Source organism: Anser cygnoides, chromosome 2, assembly GCF_040182565.1.
Source record: "Anser cygnoides isolate HZ-2024a breed goose chromosome 2, Taihu_goose_T2T_genome, whole genome shotgun sequence".
Lineage (NCBI taxonomy): Eukaryota > Metazoa > Chordata > Aves > Anseriformes > Anatidae > Anser > Anser cygnoides.
The window spans coordinates 54,732,813-54,746,429 of NC_089874.1; the positions used below are offsets into that span (position 1 = coordinate 54,732,813).

Genomic DNA, 13,617 nt, shown 5'->3' on the forward strand with positions numbered 1-13,617 from the left:
GAAGTCCCCCAGAGATCAGTCACTAGCTGGCTCCCAGGGTGGAATTTGGTTGCAGATTAAGCAACTTAATATGCAGTAATTATCTGAATTCCTATAATGGCCACGGGAAACCTACTCCATATAGTCAGTGATGCTTATAGAACTATTTGGCTGATATCTGAGAGGTGTCTACTCCAAGGTAAATTAAAGCATTTAGTTCCAACATCTGCATGGACTGGACTTTCATTGACTACAGTGGGAATCTGAATGGGAACATGACTCTGTGGTTCTATGAATTTATACACAAGTATCTACACTTGTCTCCAGAAACCTCAATTAAGGGTTTTAATCTGGGGCACAATTCCATTCCAAATGGTAATATATCCCTTATCTGAGGAACCCTGCATGGAAGATTACTCGCTGAGCCAGAGGCTGTGTCAGGATTATGAGACCATTAACATTTGGATGTGCACAGAGAATGAAACCTCCGGACTCACCAGTGAATGACATGCTGCAGATGTTGGCTGCACCAGTCCAAGAAGAGTAAATGCGGGAAGTTGCTCATTGCTGGACTGGACCTTCCAGAAGACTCTAAGAGGCACTCATGTGAGTAAGTATTTAAAGCAAAGTTCCTCAGCATTTCCTTAGTTGCTGTGTTTGGCTGAGCTAGGTAATAGACTGACAGTCTGATCAGAAAAACAGCTAGCAGTCACATATGGACCGCTTCAAGCACGTGTTTTGGGAATATGACAGTTGCTGCTCAGGTCCAGTAAAAGACCTCACTGAATTTCTGGATGCAGCCTCAAGGACAACATCACTTTTACTTTCACGTGTACACCTCAGAATGGTATCGCATGAGACAGGGCTTGGCAGTTGAGCAGTGCAGTGCGCTTGGGCCTGTGATAAGTGTACACAGCAGCTCTGCACCTCGCTTACCATTGCAGCAAGACCTTCTGCAGTGGTCGTGACTGGAGGACCCAGCTGCTGAGCAGTGCTTCAACAACTGCAGTCCCACCGAAGCACCAGGACCATTTCTCAGAGCAGTCCAGGGATAACTACATCTAGAAACCTACATGTAAAGAGTAGAAGACATATTTGAATTAACTAGTCCCACCTATACCCTTCCCTGCCAATCCCCTTCTTGCAAGAGGAAATATCATCAGTCTACAGTAATCACAACACCCACATCCTTATTAGCATAAGAAGAAAAAAAAAAAAGGTGGATGCCCTTCAAGGTGCCCTTCTTAAGTCTTCTGCACGATTCTTGCTGCTCCCCTAGCCATAAGAGGCCAGCCAACCTATTTCCTTGCCCAACAACGCTACTGCAGACTCCACAGCCACTGCCTGCAAGAGCCTTTCTCCCTTCAGCGACACAGAGCCAGCCTGCAACAGTTCGATTCACTGAGCAAAAGAGAAAAATCTTCTCAGGATTGGAGGCTCCTAGGTGAGCAACTACAACAACTGATCCAAATGTTTCCCTTGTATCATGCGATCAATGAGAATGTATGTTTTCGTTTGCATTTTCACCCTTTGGTTTTCTGCATCTGGTAAATACTGGCAAAGTAAATGTTAAGATGTCAGCTCTCTCTTCTAGAAATGACTGACAGCCCCTAAGTGCTCTGGGCTTTTTATAACCAATGTGACTGACAGCTTTTAAGTGGAAGCAGTTCATGCAAGTTTCAAATGTTAGTTGTCTGCACGAATAACGTGGAATATTGGCTTTTCTTGTATCTATCTAATGGTATTTCCTTCTGCGTCGGCAGAAGCTTGAAACCTTAAGTTGTTACGGGGAAAAAAAAGTCTGTGTTCTCAGCTCTGCACATTTCTAAAGCTCTCAGGCTAACAAAAGGAAAAGTAAACTCATGCCTGTATTTTAAGTTCTCACATTTCAAAGCAGCATAGCAGCAAGTAAGTCATTTTTCTTCACATCAGGCTTGGCTAAGAGATGACATTGGCTTGCACAGTAACATTTCTACTTAATCATTTTCAAGCAGCCTGCACCAAAAACTTTCAAGAAATCCGAAAGTATTATTATTAGCCCATCAATGCGCCCAATCAAGGCAGTTGGCAACCTTGGTACTGAGTCCAGTATCTTTCTCACCCTGTCCCTCTAAGAATTAAGGCAAAAAGATGCCCTAAATATTATGCATAACATTTAAGGTAAATACCAGAAATGCACATGCTACTTCACAAATAAAGGACGCAAAAATAGCATTGTCATCTACAGTTTTGGATTTCAAATCCAAGCACAGGTGAAAGACAAAACAGTGTAGTTAGTGCACCAACAACTGGTAATTTAAATGCATTTATTTTAAATTGCAACAGATGAGGAATTTAAGTGCTGTTAGTATGCACGTTTCAACAGGGCTGGTAAGAGTATTTCAACTTGTAACAATTTTTCCAGCATACTGCAGGAAAAAAGTCAGCCTGCTTCCCATTGAAAATTTAAGGTTCCTTTGCACCCGGCCCCTGTGACAGAGATCAGGTGAAGGAGCCCTCCTTTGACTCTTCCATGTCTCAGCACCACAAACAACCGTTCTCCAAGAGAAAATACCCAGGCACTGCCCAACAGCAAGGGAGAGACAGACTGAGCATCCAGGGCACGAACCAGCCAGCCAGACTCAAAATGTGCAGCACAGCAGCATCTGTCCCCAGTGCTCTTTCCCCCAGATGACGCAGCCCTGGGGCTCAGGTGAATGATGCCAGATACACAGCATGGCAGAAACACAGACCTGCTCTTCAGTTCCCCAAGATTTTCTCTTTGTTGAGCTGGATGTAAGCCTAGAAATAACCTTGGGTGCTCAGGGAGGTGAAGCTCTAGAGTCACTGAAAATGACCAGTGGGGCACAATCAAGATTTTACGATGCCATCACCATAAAAAGATCACTGAGCAGCCATTAGGATATGGAACTAACCATTCCAAACTTGTAAGTAATGCATTCCTGTTAGTGTAGGACCTTTGGTTGGTTCTCCATGAAAGAGAAACCAGTTGCACATTAAGTAATCATCCACCTCACTTTCTTGGATGTAATGCAAGATTTTTTGTATTTGCCTTTTCTTATTCAGTTACACGACATCAACAACTCATGCTTTTTTTTTTTTTTAAGGAATTTAAGTGGTAATCATTTATTAACTGTACAACATAATCTACCTCAGAGAGTACTACAATTTCCTCTTCTTTTCAGCTTCTCATTTTTCTCAACTTTAATGCAGTTCTGTAAGATTTTCCCCTCTCCAGAGGACAGACAATAATCAGGTTAGATTGGTATCTTTATGACACTGACCTTAAAGTTCACTTCATTTTCCCTCCCATCCTCCCCAGCCTTCCTTAAGTTCTTTCTGATCCACTTTCTACTGTTGAATATCCCTAAAAAGAGAAACTGGAAGCAGATATATCATTTTACCTCAAAATTTATCTGTGTGAAAAATAAACAAATCATTGCACGTCAAATAAAGAAAATTACTTTAATCTTTAGTTGCGAGTCCATTCATTTTTTTTTCTTTTTATAAAGAACAAATTGCATCTTGAAAATCATACCCTGAAAAAGATTAGAAAAGGGCCAGAATGCTAGTTTTGTGTCCTTCAAAGAAAATCAAATGAACTCACTTAATACTGCTGAGAGAAATACTTTCCCAAGTTTTGGAGATCGGTGCTTTATTTACACTATATTTGGGTACTCTAAAGAGTTAAAAATATTTTTTTTATATTTCCTTTGAGTAATTGATTTGAACACGTGCAGTAACATTGATTAATCTAAGCCCCATTACCTCCTGAAAAAGAGTTCTCTTTTTATGTGTGTATTTAAGGCTACAAGTTATGTGCCAAGGAGAGCTAGACAAAGTTCTACAGAAATACAAGTTCCTTTCCTGGTTTATCAAGACCTTGTTCTCCCCACAGATGAGCGGCAGTAAAAAGAGGAAGAAATAGGTCTGCAGCAGACTGATTAAAAAAAAGGAAAAAAGAAAAAAGAAAAAAGAAAAAAAGAATCATGAAAATGTTCTCACAAACAGCAGTTTCAGGTATTTACACTAAGCAACCTGAATTTACAATACTTTCAGTTTTAAATTCTTTCTTTCTCAAATCATTCCCTTCAGCACTAACATACACCACCTGCATTTTTAGAGGCTAGAAACCATAATTAGGTTTGCACAGTATGCATTTGCTAACATAATGACATATTCATGTATTTTACTTGCTATATTAGAAAAGATGTAGCTAGAGATGATTTATTACAGAACATTCCACTTGGCATCTGTTGGACACATTGGATACTGCCAAGTTTAGCTACACTGGAGTTTTCCCTGACTCCAACTTCTGTTCTAAGAGAATATTAGTAAAGTGAGGATTATGCAGTTTGTGATGGGCATACAATGATTACAATGCAATCAGCAAGTAAGATGCTATTCTGAGACTGCTTCACTATCTGCAAATACAATTCTCAAAGAAGCCCCAGGAAATATGTCATGTGAAAAAGAAAATATAAAGACAGTTTGAGATTTTCACAGACTTCTACTTACTATAGCAGAACTGTGATTACAGAAAAGCCAGTGAGTGGCTCAGTATCAGAACATGAATTCCTGAGCCATAAGATGGGAGAATACGATGCTTAGCAAGTTCAACAATGTAGTTTCTGAAGTTGGGACTCTTGTCTGTTCCATGAGCACATAATGAAGCAGCACAACAACTTTCTAGCTAAAGTGCTCAGTAAAAAGAAAACATGCAAAGAAGTATGGTGTATATGAACATGAAGTAAAGAAATCTATCCCTGTGTTGTACTGGAGCCATGCTGCTGCTTAGGATGGTTCTTTAGGCTGCACAGTATGAGGCTTTGGAGGAATGTAGGTTTGACTAACAGGCATTTTTTCAGGTTGCTTGAATGCTGGACAAAGCTTGTTACATTTTAGTTTTGTTCTTTTTGTTTGTTTGTTTTTTTCTTCCATGAATCCCTTTCATTCTTCAGACTGAGCTTTATGTGGTGCAACAAAGCAGGCAGATCAGACTAGTTTCCATAAAGGCTGGTGACAACACTGCTTTCCTGCCTTATTGTGACTTTCTCACATGAAGATCTGTTGACTGTCATTTGGTATTGTTCATGGACAGTGACATTTCTGCACATTAGCAGGGTTACATAAAGGCTCTATGTCCTCCCTGACTCAGCTAGGAATATGTTGGTGGGACTGGAACGAGTCGGCCTATTCTGAACTGCTCAGGGACTGTGGGATTACGTGAAGAATGTCTGCAGGGGCTGAGAGACATAGTGTTTCCACTAACCTTTTTTTTTTTTGGTGAATGCCTGGTGATGCGCTTAAGGTACTGCAGTAATTTTATGTTGATACGGATGATCTGGACAGTTCAGTAACAAATGCTGGTAATCTATAACCTTAACACGGAAGATGATTCCTTTGCAGCCTGCTATGTTATGTAAAAGAAAGAGAGAATAAATATATAATTTAAGAAGGTATTAGAAAGCTAGGATTTCAAAACACTGATCTTCAAAATGTTTCTGCTTCCCTATTCTCTTCTGTTTTACACATCCCAGATCTGTCATATCTGTGAAAAAGGAAATAAGCGTAAAATATTCCTGTCCTTTGGGAAAATTTGAGTTAGCGTAATGTAATATTCTCTAGCTAGCCGTCAACAGCTATAACAACTCCTTAGCTGTAACAGCTTCCTGATGTACTTTTCGAGGGACTCTTTCTCGAGCTGACATATGCTAATGATGATACCTGTGCTCAAGGCCTCTAGAACTTAGGTTTTAAGTGGTAGATAACTTAAGCTCTGTTGCATTTTGACAGGTCCATGAATTATATGCAGTTAAACCCCAGTAACTGAATGCAGTGATTAATACAAGTCCAAGCTGTCTCTTTAGAGTTACATTTTCCTTACAATGCATCTCTCCATTGAAGACAGTGTTGGATTTTTTTGTTGTTGTTTTAAGGAAAATTCCTGGGGAGCTCTCAGTCCTCAGCTAGTGTGAATGAGACTGGTCACACACCTCTAAGCTACAGTTCAAGGATGTGTGCAAAAGCCACAGAAGTACCACTGTATCTGGTAACAGTCAACTCGCATACTCATATCTGCCTTCAAAGCTACAAATGCTAGGAACAGGCTTTTATCTATTTATTTATCCTGTTGCTAAAGCCACAGTGGTTTATCTAAGGACATGAAAAATGTTTGTTAGTTGGATCTGTGTTGCCAGAAGTGAACTTACATTTTTCCTAGGTACCCAAGGCTGGTCTAGCAGAAGACATCAGAACCTCAAATCTTCTGAATTCTGATGAAACGAATGGCAGGTGCCAAGAAGGAGGCATATTTAAGCAGAGGGATGAGAACAGAAACAGTAGGGTAGGACAAAGTTAACAGATTGCATCTAGGAAAGCAAGAAAAGAATCACATGCTGTTCTGGATTAACAGAAAGACCACAGTCTCACTAGTTACAAGGCTAAGGAAAGTTGGGTTCAGAACAAATGTGGTGAATTAGGTAACAGAAAATGGCTCTTTGGCTCGAGTATGGAAAGGAAGAAATGCTAAGTGAAAACGCCTTCTTTGGTTAGACAAACTCTAAACTTATGTTTAGAAACCAAGCAAAGGAAGCATTTTGGTCTCAGCTGAACACTGTGCCTGTGGGCAGGCCCATTTGATTATTTTGCTGTGAACCTTCCAACATCCCCTTTGCACAAATCATCTGGCCTTCAAACTCTCGGGCACTGTCCTCTCTTCAACCACGGCTCGCCGGCTCCCTCACAAAGCTCTAGGCCTATTATATTTCAGCTTACTTGTCATAAAGCCTAACGAGCTGTTTCAATAGCTTCCTCACACTTGAGAGTTAGTTAGCTTTTAATGCTTCCTCACCCTTACTTAAAAGGGACTGTTATTGGAAAACCTAATACATTCAATATGACAGGGCAGGGTTTACAAATCTAGTTGTCTGGTTTCTATTGACATTTAAAAACAATGTTAGTGACAAAAATATAATTATTCCTAAATGATGGAAACAAGGAGCCGGGCGTACTGAATGAACTCTTTTTGAACCTCTATTCATTTCACTTCAGATCTTGGCAGAGGTTTTGCTGGTTTCTATTTTATCCCAACCAGTTTATCCATGTTCCAGACTCTGTATGTTCTGTGGCTGTAAAGCTTTCCTGTGGAATTCACCCACTGCCACAGAATTGTGCTGGAGAAACCCAGCATGCCTCTAAAAAAATAAGGCAATTGTCTTGCTCTCACACATACAGATAAAATTGAGAGCATGCACCGAGCATATGCTGACAGAGAGCTCTCTCCATCGCTTTTCAGGCTGCCTTAAATTGCAGTTCTGAAAGGTGTGAACTACCTCATTTATCTCAGTTGGGGCTGGAAGGATTCCCCTGTTCCAGTCTGTAGGATCTGCTGATTTGTACTGTACCATGGAAATTCAGCATTTTTGCTTCTGAATTCCCTGCTTTATTGCAAGCTTGTACTTTATTTCCTTCCTCCTAGCTTTGCTGGAACACACCTAGAGCTGCCTCTTCCTCTCCTAGTGCAACAGAGACAAATTGAAACACATGAAACACCACTTAAATGTTAGAGAAAACTTTTTTTTTTTTAAACTCTGAGGATAATTAGACAGTGGCACAGGTTACCTAGAGAGGTTGTGGAGTCCCCATCCTTGGAGAAACTCAGAACATGGTTAGACAAGGTCCTGGGCAATCTGCTCTGGGCAAGCCTGCTTTGAGCAGTAGGGATGGACTAGACGATTTCATGTGGTTTCGTCCCACTCTGCCATTCTGTGACTGAATTTCACCATGGAAGGAGATGGCTGCTCTATTGTAGCATTTGTTCTTCCTGCATGGTTCCACGGACACCTCCAACAAACACCTCGGGACCCTAATTAATGCATACAGGTCAGGTTTGCAGGTGTCAGCTTACCAATTGATATATCGCCCTATTGTAGCTGGGGAATGATACGACAGCAAAGCCCTAAGAAACCTTTAAAAATACTCTCCTGACTATATGGAAGGGTGCTAACAGTTTATCCAATCTACCTGGGTAAGAGTCAGAGAGCTGTCCTGATGAAAATCTTCCATCTCCACAGCCTGAAAGCGTTTCACAGAGAGGAAGAAAGATAATGGAACAAAGTTGTGTTTTGGTGCAGAACGGCTCAGTACAAAAAGATGAGCGGGTGCTCTCAGATTTCAGAGCAGCAATGTGTTGGTGAGGAATGTGTAGGTCCACAGACAGCTATCTTGACTGGACTCATTTCGAGTTCTTCATACCTCTCAATAAGACATTCTGAGACTTGTGTAATGACAACATAAGGCACCTCTGTCCATTTGCAACTCCACATCCGTTTGTTCTACCACCGTTACGTTTTGCCTTATAGTCAGGTGGGATTTGTGCTGGACAGACTTAGCCACCTAAAATTTAGAAGCTTAGCATCAGCTATTCATCTGGGCTCCCCTTACAAAAAATCAATGAAACAGACATCTCCTAAGAACAAGACTTCACTCCCCAGGATAAGTATTTCAGACAGGTAGAATAAACAGAGCGCTAAAGAGCGTTGTTCTCCACTGGTATTAAAGGCAACCTAGACACGCGAATTTTAGGTACCAAAAATGATTAAAAGGCATTCTGGTAAGATTACAGGTTTTTTTTGGAACAGCACTTCCTACAATGGGAACTCACTTTGTTAGTGTCTCCCCTTGCTGTCATGGTGTAAATGAGCATGTAGAGTTTTCCGTCCCAATTGATGTTTTTACGCTATCACACAACACTTTTCTTCTGGCCTGAAACAATGCAAACTAAAAAGCAGATCATCAATTAAATGCTTGAGTCTAAGGACAGTGCAAACAAATATTCTGATATCTGCTTTTGGTTGTAAATGACAAAATGAAATGACATTCATGAAAATGAAATGACAAAGGATGGTCACCACGTTTTCCACCATCATCTCAGAAAATGCAGGTATGGATCACAAAATACTTCAGAGTCACCATCACAACCTTCAGAGTGGACCAAAGAAAATTCAAGATATGTTTCATTAGCAGCTGAAAGTGAAATGGAAAAACAAAAAAAAAGCCATTAAGAAATAAAAACTACCTGTGAGGTACTGTGACAGCAGAAGCTCCCAAATTGAACTAAACATGAAATTTGCTGGAAGAGTAGGACACCAGTTAGAGTCAGAAAGCTCTGGGGCTGATTTTGTCTGTTATGCACAGACTTGACTCCAGCAAATCTTTTATAACCTCTGTGCCTTTGTTTCCACATCTGTAATTCAGGTTACAACCTGCAACATTTATCCTACAAAGATACAGAAAAGCTTAAATGTTTTTTGAGATTCAAGGAGAGGCTCGAGAATTACAGTTACAAAAAGCAAGCATACTTGGGAGATTATCAATAATGCCTCCAACCACTATTTCACCATCAGGAAGGACAGCCTCCAGGCACGAGCCCGTGTAGCTGAAAGTGAAGCAACGTGCCCACAAGCTCATTGCTTCGTGGAGCCTGGAACCTCTGGTTGTTTCCAGCAGTGCACACAGACTCCCTGCAGTACTGGGCTATTAATCAGTGCCTAAATGTGAAACAAAAAAAACACACGTGTCCAGCCTTCACACAGCTGCAACTTCTTCCACCTAAACCCCAGAGGTCTGATAATCTCTTTGATTTGTAGGAACAAGCGTTCCACGAGCAACTAACGCATAGAGGAATGAAGTGCAGGAGTACCCAACTGCCCACAAACACTCAGCCCATAGCAGGGCCAGGAATTCAGCCTTAAAGGACGTAGCCTCACTGAGGAATTATGCAACACGAGCAAACCAGTCACCAAGAACACCGAAGACGAGGCAAGGAAACACATTTCACTGAAGCATTTTATGTTCCTACCAGTTTAACCCTCATCTGCACACAAAGACAGTAAGAACAATAAGGTACTTCAGCTACCCTAATAAAGCACTGCAATGTAAAACACCAAGTAACGAAGCCCTTAACCTAGATCAGGAGACCGACTTCCTTCATACTTCCAAGAGGGAAGCTGTCGGTTTCATTAGCATTAACTAACACCACTAGGAATTTTGTCCTATTTATGGCAGGCTGTCGCATTTTCACTACCTGTGAAAAGCCGATGTAGTCAAGCCATGGGAAATACAAGAAAGTTACTGGAATTAGCAAGGGTGTATATGTTTCTGGGTTTCTAGGAAGGCTGAAGTATGAAAATTTCACAGATGTGGGGACTTTTGACAGCATTCCAGTTGAAACAAACTTGCAACAAACCCTGCGGAGAGGTTCATTCAACAGGATGAGCTAACCAAGAAAACACTCATTTCTGGCTAGTTGCATCAATATTAGCAGCAGCTGTGAACTCAGTAAACAGCTCTGTTTTCTGGTTGTCAGAGCTGCTAAAGCAGATGTGAAACTCATCAAAAATAGGTCACAAGCAGAACATGCAAGGGAATGCATCAGTATCAGAGTGATCTGAGAATAAGCAACGCTGGAATATCTCAGTAGCGTTTATCACCCCAAACCATACCTAACACCGCACGGCATCCAACAATAGGCTGCTTTCATCTGATTGTTGTGATAGGACCTTCCACATACCGCGCTGGGTGAATGAGGGTGTGGTGCTTCCAGCAGCCGAAGCATGGGACAGAAGAAGAGATACTGAATTACACTCTGCTTTCCTTTGAATTGGATTTTCTGAGAGAAGTTCTCATTCCTGTCTTTCTTCTATAATTATCCCAGACTAAGGTATCGCAACGAGCCAAACATGGAATTTGCCTCAGTTTATTTTACCTTTGCCACTACAAACAGATTACAAGTTTGCTCTGTCCGATAGGCAACCCTCCAGCAACAGTCAGCCCTCCATGGACAGGAATCATGGCCAACACAGCAATTACTTTTTTTTTCTTCTTTTTTTTCAATAAAAAAATAAAAAGCCCATGGGACCCAATTCGTTGGAATTCCCCCATATGGAAATTCACTTGGATCTATTTCTAGGACTCTTGCAGCACTTAAAGCACTTAACTTCCTTTATTATCAGGTATATAAAGGAAGAAGATTTAACTCTAAAGGGTGCAGGCTAAGAAAAATAATGTACTTGGGCTCTAACAGGACTAAACAAGGAACCTACGTGCCCTGTTATTGCCCTGCCAAGGCTCCACAGCCAGCCTTCACAGTGCAGGTGTGACTGGCTTGGGCCAAATGCCTCCGACAAGCTGAGTCGAAGTCCCATAGCCTGAAGCAGCCTGAAACACTTCCCCAGTCAGTCAGTTACCAGGTGAGGACAGACACTCTCCCTCCTCTGGTTGGTTTCACTTCCATTAGAATGGCAGGTTTTACCTCCGAGACCTAATGAGATTGGATAATCAAGCACTAATGAGAACGAACTAGTCACACACACCCAAAAAAAGAAAGCTATTGTTAGTCTGTAAGTATTAATGCCAACCCACGTTTAACTGTGAGAAAACAGGTCTTCAGGAAGGGTTCAGCAAATACACCCCTTCATGTAAGTGGCAGCAGCTCAGAAGACATTGTTTAAACACAAATGGTAAAGAGACTTTATTATTCATGTTCCTAACCAGCAGCCAGGCTTCCAGAACTTCAGAGGTAGAGAGAAAAGGGAGAGGGGAAAAAAGCTCACATCCAACTTAAAAGGAATCCTGTAACTTGTGTTCAGTTGGAAGCCTTTGCTGAGGCAAATGCATGTACATTTCAGCATGGATTTCTTACAGCACAGCATTAAGGGTGAAACACGGTAGCTGATTGCCATGTTAAAACCAGTGACATAACTATTCATAATAATAATGTTTAACTGACAAAGACTCAAGGCTTTTTTTTAATTAAAAAAAAAAGTGAGTGGCTTTTATTATTGTTGTTCATCTAAACAATACCTCAAAAATAGTCATATAGCCACAGCTGTAAATCTTGGAGGTCCAGTTGTGATGCTGCACTATACTCCTTAGAACTCGTTTCTAGAAATGGAGACTGCAGAGGGAGAACAGAAAAACATTACTTTCCTATGAGGGCGTAAAAGGAGCATTTCTTTCTTTCAGAAGAAATCAGGCTACACACTTGCCTGAGTTTCTTGGCCAGAACGCTCCCTCTCCTCCTCGTGGGGCAGCACGTTAAACACATCTGGCTGCTGCTTGTTGACTGCTGGGGGTGCTTTCGTTCGAGGGGTGATGCAAGTTTGTAAAGTAGCATGGATGGACAGAGACAGGAGCCAATTTAGGCTTTTGTTGACAAAGTGTTTGAGGAGACATTTTCTGTGCCTATAGGCTGCAGTTCAGGGGTAAGCTCTCATTTCCAAAAACTGAGTAAATAGATATAACGCAGACACACTGGATGGTAACTATTTCTGAAAATCCAACAGAAGTTCAGTTTCCAAATGTTCCATATTTGTAGGATAAAGATGAAAACTCTGATCTTTGTAGTTTGAACTTGTCTACTTGGTTTACGGTTTCTTTTTGGCCTGAACAGAACTTTTACGTTATATGAATTCTGATTTAATCCAGCAAACTCAAATAAATCCCAATGCAAACATGGGACTGTCAGCTCTCGAGGTTTGGCTCAGAGTTCGGGGCTTTTGACACTTGAACTCTGGTTTCTCAGTTGCTTTGAGATGCATTTTTGCTGGACTCAGAATGAATTCCATTAACTCCTACCCGGGATTTTTATTGACTTCAGTGACGGAGAAATCCTTCCACAAAGATAACTCATCAACCATTAGTCATCAGATCCTCTGCTACACTCAGATACTGAGTTACCTTTTGTACTGCAATCTGTTGATAGACTGTTTAAACGGGCGCTTACCCCTACATTTCCACTAGTTGCAGCATGTTTTGAAAATTGGAAATGGCTTATTTCAACTTGCCTGCAATGATCTCTGTATGTCTGGTAGGAAGCATAAGGAAGTGAATGATTAATCACATTCTTCCTTGTAATTTAGAAGTGTCAATGAATGCCAGGAAACATTGTAATGAGTTATTTTTTTTAAAAAAAGCAATACATTGGAAGCCTGACTGTAGCTTTCAATAGAAGCAAGGTAATTACATCTAATTTGATGTTACTTTTTAAAAAACAGTATATTTAACGCACTGCCTATATTTGTGTGCAAAATCATAAGCTAAGCACTTACACCTGTAGCACAATCATTCATCATCACAGCAATCCCAGTAGCTTTACCTCAAAATTGGTAATGAATGTGGACAGGCAGACAATTTGTCTTCCATATACATCTTTCAGCCTCCCATCTACTGTGCAGCACTGTCCTTCAAAGGCTGACTTTGGCGCAATAAGAAACTATGCTCCTACTTTTTGCCATCTTTTTGAAACACCGGATTGTGTAAAACAGTTCTGTGATGTTGTTCACAGAGTCTTTTGGACAGAGGAGAAATTTGCACCTTTGCACATTGGAAAGAACGTGCCACACCTTTGATTCCTTTATTTTGAAAGCCTCATAAGCTGCTAATTACGTACACCAAGAAGCTGTGAATGGAGGCTGAGGTTTCTCTGGAACGGTTTAGAGAGAGCGCGTTGCCCTTTTGGCACGCTATGTGACATTATAGCATTTACAGAGTTCGCTTTGATTTCAACTCTAACTCACGTAATAGAGGAACTCCAAGTTCACGGGAGTGTCCATATTGCAAGGGTATAGGAAATGG

At 41.0% G+C, this 13,617-nt stretch overlaps 1 long non-coding RNA gene across 2 annotated transcripts in view; it reads right to left on the reverse strand.

The window, feature by feature from the left end:
- Positions 1 to 13,617, reverse strand: part of LOC125182079 (uncharacterized) — a 106,314-nt gene that overhangs the window by 56,747 nt on the left and 35,950 nt on the right. The gene's annotated exons all lie outside the window — the stretch shown is intronic.